The sequence below is a fragment of the Myxocyprinus asiaticus genome, chromosome 40 (genome assembly GCF_019703515.2).
Source record: "Myxocyprinus asiaticus isolate MX2 ecotype Aquarium Trade chromosome 40, UBuf_Myxa_2, whole genome shotgun sequence".
Lineage (NCBI taxonomy): Eukaryota > Metazoa > Chordata > Actinopteri > Cypriniformes > Catostomidae > Myxocyprinus > Myxocyprinus asiaticus.
Genome location: NC_059383.1, coordinates 39213068 through 39226385, shown reverse-complemented (window position 1 = coordinate 39226385; position 13318 = coordinate 39213068).

The window sequence follows — 13318 nt, the reverse complement described above, 5'->3', positions numbered from 1 at the left end:
TAAAAATTATTATGCAACCATTATTCATATTTGTCAATATTTTATATTTTTAATTATAAAAAATATATAATTAAATATTTTATATTGTAGTACATGTAGCCTACATTATATTTTTATTACAAATATGTATAGCACATTAATAATATAAAAATATAATAATAATAATAATAATAGTAATAATAATAAAATATGACAATAATTACGGAATATTTTATTCTTATCGTTTTATATATATATATATATCACAGCAAATGCAATATCCTTAATGAGACTTAGCAAAACAGATTTTGCCGTTTATACTTTTTGTGTGCAAAAGTATTCTAAAAAGAATATGTGCTGTTTTATAAAATTTTACTATAAAATTTTTATTTAATCATATTATTATTCAATATATTATTTAATTTTGATGTAATTAAATTATCAAATTAACTATCAAAATTTTTGATATTTTATTCTTATCACACACACACACACACACACACGTATTTAATGTAATTTATATCACATAAACTGTATTTGTATTACTAAATCAAATATTAAGTTTAATATTTTGTTCATATTTCATTAATGCATTTTATTGATATCATATAATATGATTTTGTTATATTATTTCATCATTAAATATAGCATTAAATACTTATTATATACTTATTTATCATCATAGTGACCCAAAAACATGTTTAAAGACAGACAAATTATCCTTTTTAGGAAACAACAGGAGGATTTGTGGTCGCACTTATGATCTCAGAAATTATAACAGAAAACCAGCACTACACTAGAAGAAATACAATTGTTTCAGAGTTATATTAATAGTGGCTCTGCAGTGGTAGAGAATACTGTAATCCCAACATTATATTGAGCATTATTATAAGAGAATACAGAATAAAGTTTGCCAAGAGAGACTGAGTGACTTTAAATAATGGACAGTTTTTGACTGTGTAAGGCCTCATGTGAGTGTTTGAATTTTATTTAATTTTAAGTAGTTACATTAAGATTGATAAAAATTATTTTACAAATATGTGTTTGTCCATAAATGCAAAACAAATAATAATAAAAAAATAAAATAAAATAAAAAAGAAACCCTGTATGCTTTAATTTGGTTTTAAGATAACTTGGAATTTCAAAGACAAAAGGTACAAAACTGAAACAAATGTTACGTTCGGTGACGTATATGATGATAACTGGAGAGTTATAATTGCTCAAAGTTCAGTGCAGAAGGTGGTTTTATATTATGACATTTTAAATATGTATTAGAAGTTTGAACATCAAAATCTCTCTGTGCAAAACTTTAAACGTTAAAAGTTTTGCCCAAAGCAGATGCATGTGACAGGCAGTTCACTAATTACAGGGACAGGGATTCACACTGGAGCTCCAGAGGTTAAGTGTTTAACTGAAACAGTGACTCAATTTGAACCTGAAACCTTGGAGTAAGAAGCTCAGATTCTGAACCATTTTTTGACCACCATCACAACAGATCAAATTGCATTTGTGGGTAAACTGTTAATTAGATTAGTTTCTGTGTGGAGATTATAACAACATGGATCTTTTGTCCTTGGAGTTCAGTTCCTTTAAAAACATGAGCTCTGTTCCAAATCCAGATGAGCTGCCCTGCTGTCTTAGGCAAATACCAACCTACCTACATCTGTAAAGTGTAACTACACAAAACTATTAGCAATCATTAGGTGCTGAATTAGGCCTTTTGTAACCCCTACTGAATGTGTAATGCACTTTTATATAAAAATTGCAAAAATGTATACGCACCAGGATATAAACAAACACAAATATCAATATCTTATCTTACTTCTCAGAACATAATAAATGCTGCAAAATTGTTCTTTCGCCCATAAAAAGTTAAAACGTTTCAAAGGGAATTATTATGGAGAACTCATAAATTTCTGCAGCTACAGGGAGTTTTAAACAATAGTTTTAGTGGAGTACAAAACTTGTAAATGGGCTGCAGTCGACTGTAAAATAAATGGCTTATGTATATGGAGCAGAGAGAGTCATCAAACAACCAGATGACAAAATCAAATACAATCCTCAACTTAATATACAAAAGAACATTTGCAATAACAAATACATTACTCAAATACCTGCAAGATAACCTTTATTGTAGCTTATTGTTGAAACAATATAAATATAATGTAGCGTGACGTAACGTAGCATAGCGTAGCATAGCATAGCATAGCATAACATAACATAACATAACATAGCATAGCATAGCATAGCATAGCATAGCATAACATAGCATAACATAACATAACATAACATAGCATAACATAGCATAACATAACAACATAGCATAACATAACAACATAGCATAGCATAGCATAGCATAGCATAGCATAGCATAACATAACAACATAGCATAACATAACAACATAGCATAGCATAGCATAACATAACAACATAGCATAACATAACATAGCATAGCATAATATAACATATAACAACATAGCATAACATAGCATAGCATAGCATTTACATTTATGCATTTGGCAGACGCTTTTATCCAAAGCGACTTACAGTGTACTTATTACAGGGACAATCCCCCTGGAGCAACCTGGAGTTAAGTACCTTGCTCAAGGACACAATGGTGGTGGCTGTGGGGATCGAACCGGCAACCTTCTGATTACCAGTTATGTGCTTTAGCCCACTATGCCACCACCACTCGCATAGCATAGCATAACATAACATAACATAACATAACATAACATAACATAACATAACATAGCATAGCATAGCATAACATAACATAACATAACATAACATAACATAACATAACATAACATAACATAACATAACATAACATAACATAGCATAACATAGCATAGCATAACATAACATAACATAGCATAACATAACAACATAGCATAACATAACATAACATAACATAACAACATAGCATAACATAGCATAGCATAACATAACATAACAGCATAACATAACAACATAGCATAACATAGCATAGCATAGCATAGCATAACATAACATATCATAACATAACAACATAGCATAACATAACATAACATAACATAGCATAGCATAGCATAACATAACATAACATAACATAACAACATAGCATAACACAGCATAACATAACATAACATAACATAACATAGCATAACATAACAACATAGCATAGCATAACATAACATAACATAACATAACATAACATAACATAGCATAGCATAGCATAGCATAGCATAACATATCATAACATAACAACATAGCATAACATAACATAGCATAACATAACATTGCATAACATAACAACATAGCATAGCATAACATAGCATAGCATAGCATAACATAACAACATAGCATAACATAACATAGCATAGCATAGCATAACATAACATTACATAACATATCATAACATAACAACATAGCATAACATAGCATAACATAACATAACATAACATAGCATAGCATAACATAACATAGCATAGCATAGCATAGCATAGCATAGCATAACATAACATAACATAGCATAGCATAGCATAACATAACATATCATAACATAACAACATAGCATAACATAGCATAACATAACATAACATAACATAACAACATAGCATAGCATAACATAACATATAGCATAACATAGCATAACATAACAACATAACATAGCATAGTATAGCGTAGCATAACAACATAACATAACATAGCATAGCATAACAACATAGCATAGCATAGCATAGCATAACTTTACATTACATTATATATTAGATTTCTTTAAAGGAAATTTCCAGGTTTAATGCAAGTTAAGCTCAATCAACAGCATTTGTGGCCTGGTGCTGAATTTCACAAAAAATAATTTTGACTTGTCCCTCATTTATTAAACAAAAAAGTTACAGTAAGCAACAGAAAAAAATGTAAACAGTTAAATGCTATTTAAAAATGTAGCAATGATTTAAGTATGATTAAATCACTTACTAACCTTGTGTAGAGTTATAGCCAATATTACAGCTTTGTTTTGCCATGACAACGAAACCCTGTAATCCAAGTATTGGGTATAACTTTACACAGATAAAGTTAGTAAGTGATTTAATCACCCTAAAATCATGTTAATGTTTTTAATGTTGTTATATTGTGACTATACTTTTTTATTTTATTTAATTTTAATTTTATTTTTTTGCATTTATGGATTGGCTCCATTCACTTCCATTGTAAGTGTCTAACCACTTTTTATTTTATTAACAAGGGACGAATCACGATTATTTTTTGTGGTTTTCAACATTATGCCTCAAATTCTGTCGATTAAGCTTAACTTGTATTGAACCTGAAATTTTATTTTAAGCAATACCACACCAAAATCAAATTTAAATGTATCTTGTTTTTTAAGTATGTTTAGAAATGTTTTACTGTAAAACAAGATAAAAAAAAATACTGATTTTAGACATCCTATTTATTTGGCATTTGCTTTTAGCATACAGGGAAGTATGCATATTCTGGTTTGAGTGATAAGACAAACAGAGAGAGGAACTGGAGATACAGTGAGCCACAGACGAGACATTGTGGTGGAAATGACTGCGGTTAAACGACAGTCAATTGTGCTGAAGCGCAGGGCAGATGAATGGGGTTATTATATGTGGAGATGGCTGCTGTGTGTTTGATGTATGGCCGCGGGGTCAGTGGGTGTGAGACCTGTGTGTATGTGTCATGATCAGGCCAGGGAGGGATGCAGTTGCTAAGCAACAGACTGACCAGCAAGACTCATCTGATTGGAGGTTCATAGGATTAATTTTGGCAAGTGAGGAAGCTGACCAGTGTCAATCACACACACACACAAACACTCAGAAGAATAGTGTGTGAGTGAGTTTACAGTATCTAAACACTCACTAAAGACTAATAAATCTCAGCTCAGCATTGTGAAGCAGCAGTATGATGATTTATTGATGTGTTGTGTTCAGTGTTATGGACAATCTGAAAGGTTGCCCTAAAAAAGATACTATCAGCATAAAGTCTGGACCAGATTGCAGATTAAACTGAGCAAGAACCGCCCACTTAGAGATCATCTGACTGGCATGTAAAGAGACCAACCACAGTTTGTGTTTGTTTTAACATGTCGTTTAAGGGTGGATATATCTGGAATAAATGAAAGCACAATATTAGATCAGTGCGCAATAAATTAATAATTTCTCATTGGTGTCGGTACAAGAACGTCTGTAAGGAAAACACTGAAAAAATGAGTAGAAATTATGTGCTTCTAACAAAGCTTTGAGTATCTTAAAAAGCTGCCACTAATCTGTAAAACAGATTTGAATCGCCTCAATCCGGGTGGCGGAGGATGAATCTCAGTTGCCTCCACGTCTGAGACCGTCAATCCGCGCATCTTATCATGTGGCTTGTTGAGCGCGTTACCACGGAGACGTAGCGCGTGTGGAGGCTTCACGCTATTCTCCGCGACATCCACGCACAACACACCACGCGCCCCCACCGAGAACGAGAACCACATTATAGCAACCATGAGGAGGTTACCCCATGTGACTCTACCCTCCCTAGCAACCGGGCCAATTTGGTTGCTTAGGAGACCTGGCTGGAGTCACTCAGCACGCCCTGGATTCAAACTCGCGACTCCAGTAGTCAGCGTCAATACTCACTGAGTTACCCAGGCCCCAAGATCGATTTTTGGTTGTTGCAGAACGTAACCGAAAACAGGAATGAAATCCCTTTCAACTGTTCTGGAGTGAAAATGTTATTTTTAAATGCTGCTAACTGGTTAATAACCGGTTAATTTTGTTCCGATCATTTTCTCATGAAACTAAAGACTAAATGGTTAATTACAGTCAATTTTCAGGACATAAGCATGCCCGATTCTGAAGAACACCGCTTTATTTAAAAACCAATGTAAAAAACAACAAAAAAATACAGAAAAGCATTTGGCCCATATAAGATGATGTTTAGTCCAAATGCATCCACACAATGTGCGCATGCATGCAGGAGAGAGAGTGATTAAGTCTATTAATTGATTTTAGGTGGTCAAATGAAAACTTGAAATATTTGAAATATTTTTGGGGATATATTTAATATTAAGAATAGATTAATTGAAAAGAAGTTACTTTACTTAAGCAACTGTATACTATGCTTGTTATGATTTCTATCCTGAAAATTCCCCCACATAGGAACAAATTTAATAGTTTAGTTTTGCTTATTTTCGGTGAGGCAAGTCCCTTATTTTGAGCTTGTTTTTCCAGGTTTGTCTCTCTTGTGAGATCAGGAAACACTGCAAATGATATGTCATCCACAAACACACAGAGTACTGTCATTTTACTATCAAGAATGCCATTAACGGTTCTTTTATTTCGTTCTAACCAATTATACCATTTAGAAAGAAAGCTGCGCAATGCCAGAAGTATGACGAAAAAATAAAAATACTGTTTCTGCTCAGAACGATCCGAAATGGAAAACATTTAGTTTTAAAGGAATATTCTGGGAAGCAAAAATCGTGGTTACAGTGAGGCACTCACAATGGAAGTGAATGGGGCCAACTTGAAGTTTATAATTTTATAAAAGCACATTAATTATTCTGTTAAAGCTCATGTAATATTTGAGCCGTAATGTTATTTAAATGGTCATTTTTACAGTCATTTTAGGGTTTTAGGGTTTACGGCATTACATCGTCATGGCAACGAAGTTGTAAAATTGGCTGTAAGTTTCCACAGATGCGGTTAGTAAGTGGTTTTATCACATTAAAATCATGTTAACACACATATTGTTTACATCTTGTATCAATACTTTTGAAACAGTGAGTATTTTAACAGTTATGGATTGGCCCCATTGACTTCCATTGTAAGTGTCTCACTGGAACACAGAATTTTTCTCTTATAAAGAAAAGGACGGACGAGTCGAAACTAATTTCTGTGGTAATCAACATTACGCCACAAATGCTGTCGACTGAGCTGAACTTGTATTGAACCTGGTATATTCCTTTAAGTCCTTGTTTGCTTGTAATTTTGACCAACCATTTTGGTAATTTAGGTCTTTCCCCTTTCAAACAGATATGAGCTGTACTTTTATCCAGTTTTTTTCCCAATAGAGAGACTGTCCGGAAATGTTACGAACGTGACCGCAGTGTCACCTGACTTATTAACTCTGGTTCACTTGTGACACAAAATAAAAGGCCAAATTGAGTACATTGCATTCGCATAAATTGTTCTCAATTAAGAATAAAATCCCCATTAAATTCATGATATTTTAATTTAACTAAAAGCAAAATAAATGAAAGAATCTGTTCAATTCTACGTAACCAATTAAAATGTAAAAACTGAAAAATTGAAAAACAAAATTAATGCTTTTAAAAGAAAAAAAAATGATACATTAATCAGAGTTAAATCTATCAAATGAAGTAATTAAGTTTAATATGCTGTAACTCACAGGGACACATTTAGGACAAAAAATGGCACAGTTTCCTGAGAGTGACTCTTGAACACAGATAATTAAACCTGCAGTCTGTGTGAAAGCAGCTCACAACTCTCTGAAATTAACGTTACATTTTCCTGGACAAATATTAGTTTAGTGTTGAAGGAATGTGCTGATGCTCTTCTTTAACCTCAGACGACACGGACACATTCAGTGTGACAAAGACTGTTATTCTGCTGCGACTAATAGATGATTCATTCACCCGCTCTGTGTGCATGTGTGTTTAATGTCTTATCACGTTCCTGCGCTGGTCTATGTGTGTGTGATAAGATCTGATACTGTCGTCATGTTAAAGACTTCACTGATAACATTAAATACACTTGGAAACAATGGGGGAAAGAAACACAGGAATCAGACCTATGACAAACATTCACACACTTAAATAATAATGATAATAAAATAATAATAACAACAATAATAATGCAATTTAACAAACATTCATTGCATTAAATCAAGGCTGAATAATGAGAAATTAAAAATCTATTGCTCGCAACAGCCAGCAAATATTTTAACTTTTGTAATACTTAATATTTAGGAGTCTAGTGCTTTCACAATACATGTCAACAGTTATATAATTTTAGGAGAGACATCTGAGACAATGTTAATACATAAATGAATCATAACAGAGATCTCCATTAAGTCTCGGGAGCTTTGAAAATGAACGCCTGAGTAATAAAATGTTCCTCTGGGCGGCTGCCAAGAATGAAACAAGAATGAAACGTTTAAGTTCAAATTGAGATCTCGGACTTTTGATTGCAGACATCTGAGAGGCAGGAGACTTCATCAAATAGTCTCATCGCTGTCAATGAGAAATGACTGATATACTAAAGAGATCTCAGTTGTGCAGCAAAAGCTGCCACGCCAACTTCTATCTTTCTTTTTCTTTTTTTAAGAAAGTATCAGACAAAAAAACTAAACTAAACCATGAATTTTACCAGAAGCATCTGTTTAATGATGCAACATGCTCTTACACGATTAGCACAGATAAGACATTAAGATAACGTTAAGATAACGCTGAGATAATGTGAGAATAATGACGGTTTGTAGCAGTAGCATTCTGCCAGTGCATGTAGAAACCTTAAACACTGATCAGCTCAGCTAGAATTGGGAACTATCTCTCTCTCAACTGATGAATTTAAAGTTTTGATCGCTTCATGTTGTCTGAAGAGATGAACTTTGGTGAGGTTCGTTGGTCTCATAAGATTCTATACTTTCAAGTGAAGGATAGACTGCACTCGCATATTACTACCTAGAAGGACAAGCAAACCCACTGCTATCAATATTACTGAACTCTCTCATTCTCAAAACTCAAAGCTGTTGACCTGACACAGGGTAATATGGTAAGATGATAAAATATTGATTTTCTTTCACAGATATTTGACAGGTAGACAGTAGCTGTCAGAGGTAAAATTGTAATCTTCGGCAGAGCAATTATCTATTGAATTATAAATTAAGTTGGGCCTAGGTAGCTCAGCGAGTAATGACGCTGACTATCACACCTGGAGACGCGAGTTCGAATCCAGGGCGTGCTGAGTGACTCCAGTCAGGCTTCCTAAGCAACCAAATTGTCCCGGTTGCTAGGGAGGGTAGAGTCACATGGGGTATCCTCCTCGTGGTCGCTATAATGTGATTCTCGCTCTCGGTGGGGCACGTGGTGATTTGTGCGTGGATGCCGCAGAGAATAGCGTGAAGCCTCCACACGCGCTACGTCTCCGTGGTAACGCGTGCAACAAGCCATGTGATAAGATGTGCGGATTGACGGTCTCAGACGTGGAGCCAACTGAGATTCATCCTCCGCCACCCGGATTGAGGCGAGTCACTACGCCGCCACGAGGATTTAGAGCTCATTGGGAATTGGGCATTCCAAATTGGGGAGAAAAGGGGAGAAAAAAAAACCACTTGTGCAAGTGCAGGACTGAGGCCACGGAAAAGACAAGTCAAAGACTAACAATAGCAGCAAATCATGGTTGGATATTTTCAAAAAAGGTCCTGACCCAACTTTTCTGTTTCTACAGAAAACATGTCAACACAGAAATAAAACTGCCTTTTCATGGGGGTCTTTAAAACATGGTCATGGTTTTGCAGAATTCCTTGGACGTTTAAAAATCAAAGAGACGTTTGGTCAGATTATTCCTCACAACACCCTGTCTGTCTGCTTTCCAGTTTTTACACTTCATCCATTTAACCTGCGTGTCAGAATCAGGCAGGCACGGAGACTTTACAGATGATAATTCATGTTGCATTTGTAAGACACGAGATATGTCTCTTGGTTACTCTGATAAGCTCATGTTTAAGGGAGTGTCTCTACAGATCCTGTAATCTCAGTTTCTGGTTTCTTATTAACTAATCTGGATAACACAAGTTGATCTCTGTCAAGACAGAGTAAACCCACCAAACAATCACATATTTATTCAAGACTCATTACCAAACCAGAAAAAGAGAGATAAATAAATATATTCTATCAGGGAATTCTGTCAAGGCTTGTTAACTAGGACACAAAAAATAAAGGACAAGATAATGAGCTAATCACATGTGTGTGTTTACTTAAAGTGATAACATTAAATGACAATACTGGGTTTAATACAAGTTAAGCTCAGTCGACAGCATTTGTGGCATAATGTTGATTACCACAAAAATTGATTTCGGCTCGTCCCTCGCTTTTCTTTAAAATAAGCAAAAATCGAGGTTCCAGTGAGACACTTACAATGAAGTCAATGGGGTCCATTTTTGGAGGGTTTAAAGGCAGAAATGTGAAGCTTATAATTTTATAAAAGCACTTATATTAATTATTCTGTAAAAACCTGTGTATTATTTGAGCTGAAAAGTTGTTTAAAGAGCTGTTTATGTGAGATTACAGGATTTATGGCGTTACATCGTCATGGCAACGAAGTTGTAAAATTGGCTATAACTTTACACAGATGTGGTTAGTAAGTGATTTTATCACATTAAAATCATGTTAACACACATATTGTTTACATCTTGTGTCTATACTTTTGAAATAGAGTATTTTAACATTTACAGATTGACCCCATTGACTTCCATTGTAAGTGTCTCACTGTAACATAGATCTTTGCTTTTTTATAGAAAATGAGGGGAAAAATTACCCAGAATTCCATACTACACTAACCTGACTGGTGTTATCATGCTGATGTCAGTCAAAGTAATGGATCCTCTACTGATCTGGAAAAGTTCACGTTGAGCTGATCCTCTTTGTCGATCTGGAAAAGCTAACGAGTCGAGCTGCTTACCTCTGCTGATCTGGACTCATTTTCATGTTGAGCTGATCTTTGTTGATATGGAAAGTTCTCTGTGTTGAGTTGATCTGGAAAAGTAAATGAGTTGAGCTGATCATCTATGCTTATCTGGAATGGTTTTCATGTTGAGCTGATTTGGACTAATTTTCATGTTGAGCTGATCTTTGTTGATATGGAAAGTTCTGTGTGTTGAGCTGATCTGGAAAGGTTAATGAGTTGGGCTGATCACCTCTCCTGATCCAGAATAGTTTTCACATTGAGCTGATAAGGAAAACCTTTTCATGTTGAGCTGATCTTTTCTGATATGGAAAGGTCTATGTGATGAGATGATCCTCAGAGCTGATCTGGAAAAGTGAACGAGTCAAGCTGATCCTCTCTGCTGATCTGGAAAAGTTAATGAGTTAAGCTGATTATCTCTGCTGAACTGTAATTGCTTTCATGTTGAGCTGATCTTGAAAAGTAAAGGAGTCGAGCTGATCACCTCTGCTGATCTGGAATTGTTTTTATGTTGAGCTGATCTCTGCTGATATGGAAAGGTCTGTGTGTTGAGCTGATCTGGAAAAGATAATGAGTTGGGCTGATTAACTCTGCTGATCTAGAATAGTTTTCACATTGAGCTGATAAAGAAAATCTTTTCATGTTAAGCTGATCTTTGCTGATAATGGAAAGGTCTATGTGTTGAGATGATCCTCAGTGCTGATCTGGAAAATTTGACAAGTCAAGCTGATCCTCTCTGGTAATCTGGAAAAGTTAATGAGTTGAGCTGATCATCTCTGCTGAACTGCAATCACTTTCATGTTGAGCTGATCTTGAAAAGTAAAGGAATCGATCTGATCACCTCTGCTGAACTGGAATTGTTTTTATGTTGAGCTGATCTCTGCTGATATGGAAAGGTCTGTATGTTGAGCTGATGTAGAAAGTTCTTGCTGATCTGGAAAAATATAATGAGTTGAGCAGATCACCTCTGCCGATTTCGAATCATTTTTATGTTAAGCTGATCTCTGCTAATATAAAAGGTCTCTGTGTTGAGCTTATCCAGAAAAGTTCACGTTGAGCTGATCACTTCTGCTGATCTAGAATAGTTCATGAGTTGCGCTGATCACCTCTGCTGATCTGGAAACGTTTTCATGTTGAAATGATCTCTGCTGATATGGAAAGATCTGGGTGTTCAGCTGATCCTCACTGCTTATCTGGAAAAGTTCATGAGTTTAGCCTATCACCTCCATTGACCTGGAATCATTTTAATGTTGAGCTGATCTCCTCAGTGGAAATCAGCTCAACATGAAAATGATTCCAGATCAGCAGAGGAGATCAGCTCAACATGAAAATGATTCCAGATCAGCAGAGGAGATCAGCTCAACATGAAAATGATTCCAGATCAGCAGAGGAGATCAGCTCAACATGAAAATGATTCCAGATCAGCAGGGGAGATCGGCTCAACATTTAATTGGTTCAAGATCAGTTAATGTTGAGCTGATCTCCTCTGCTGATATGGAAATGTTTTCATGTTGAGCTGATCCTCACAGCTGATATGGAAAAGTCATGAATTGAGATGATTGCCTCCATTGATCTAGAAAATCCTTGTCTTGAGCTGATGGACACTGCTGATCTGGCCAGGTGAACAATGTAGATGTCTGCAAAATAATACCTCACAAAACTCAAAGAATACATGAGACACTCCATAGCAAGTAGTCAAAACACATCTTTCAGCACACTTGCACACCTAACACCAGGGGAATTTCACTCTTGCATTCATCTTTAATTGAGAAGCTCATCCCAGATGAGATCACACTGAGTATGTCAGATAAAAACCTGTTAGCTTTTCTCTCCTCTCTGAGGAAATGTAAGATAGTGTTGAGGATCTGCCCAGAGCCCCCGAACACTTTTAATAGTGTACTCTACATCCCAGCGCTGGGTTTTTCTGTCCTCAAATATAGAAACACATTGATGAAATGAGTCTCAGAGAGATTCTGAAAGCTGGTTTGAAACTTTAACAGAAGTCAGTGTTCATGCAGTCTCATAGATCCACACTTCTCATAAATCCACTTTTCAGCAGATTCTGGCCAAGAACCATCCAGCCCACACAGAAAAAGAGACCATCTGTCCAACATATAGTTTTTCCATTTCGATTTAAGAGTCAGTCATTTTTTATGTATTTATTTTTTTTGGAGCTCGACAGCCCCTGGCCACCACCTTGTCATTTTTGGATGGACTATCTCTTTGAGAAAGACAAAACAGTTTCAGGTCCGTTTTAAACACTATTTTCTTCTCAGAACCAACAACAAGAGACATTATCATTTCAATGGTGTCACTGCAAGACTAAAGTGCTACTCTTCCCATGTGTCCATCTGAGTGGTTTTCACACTCTCCATCTCTCTGTCACCTCGTTATCATCTTCATCACTTCTGCGCTTCCCTGAAGTGTTTTAAGGTGTGTGTCCGACGACACGCTGCATTTGGGACGTACTGATGAGGAGATGATGGTGGTCGCTGCATGAATAAGTGATTGGGTGTGGAATCCACCAGAGGAAATAAATAGAAGAGGCTAATAAACGGGCAGGAAGTATTTCCTCCTATGGAGTGGTTTTATACACCAGAAATTAAAGCACAGCCTGTGTGTCAAACTGCAAGAGAGAGAAG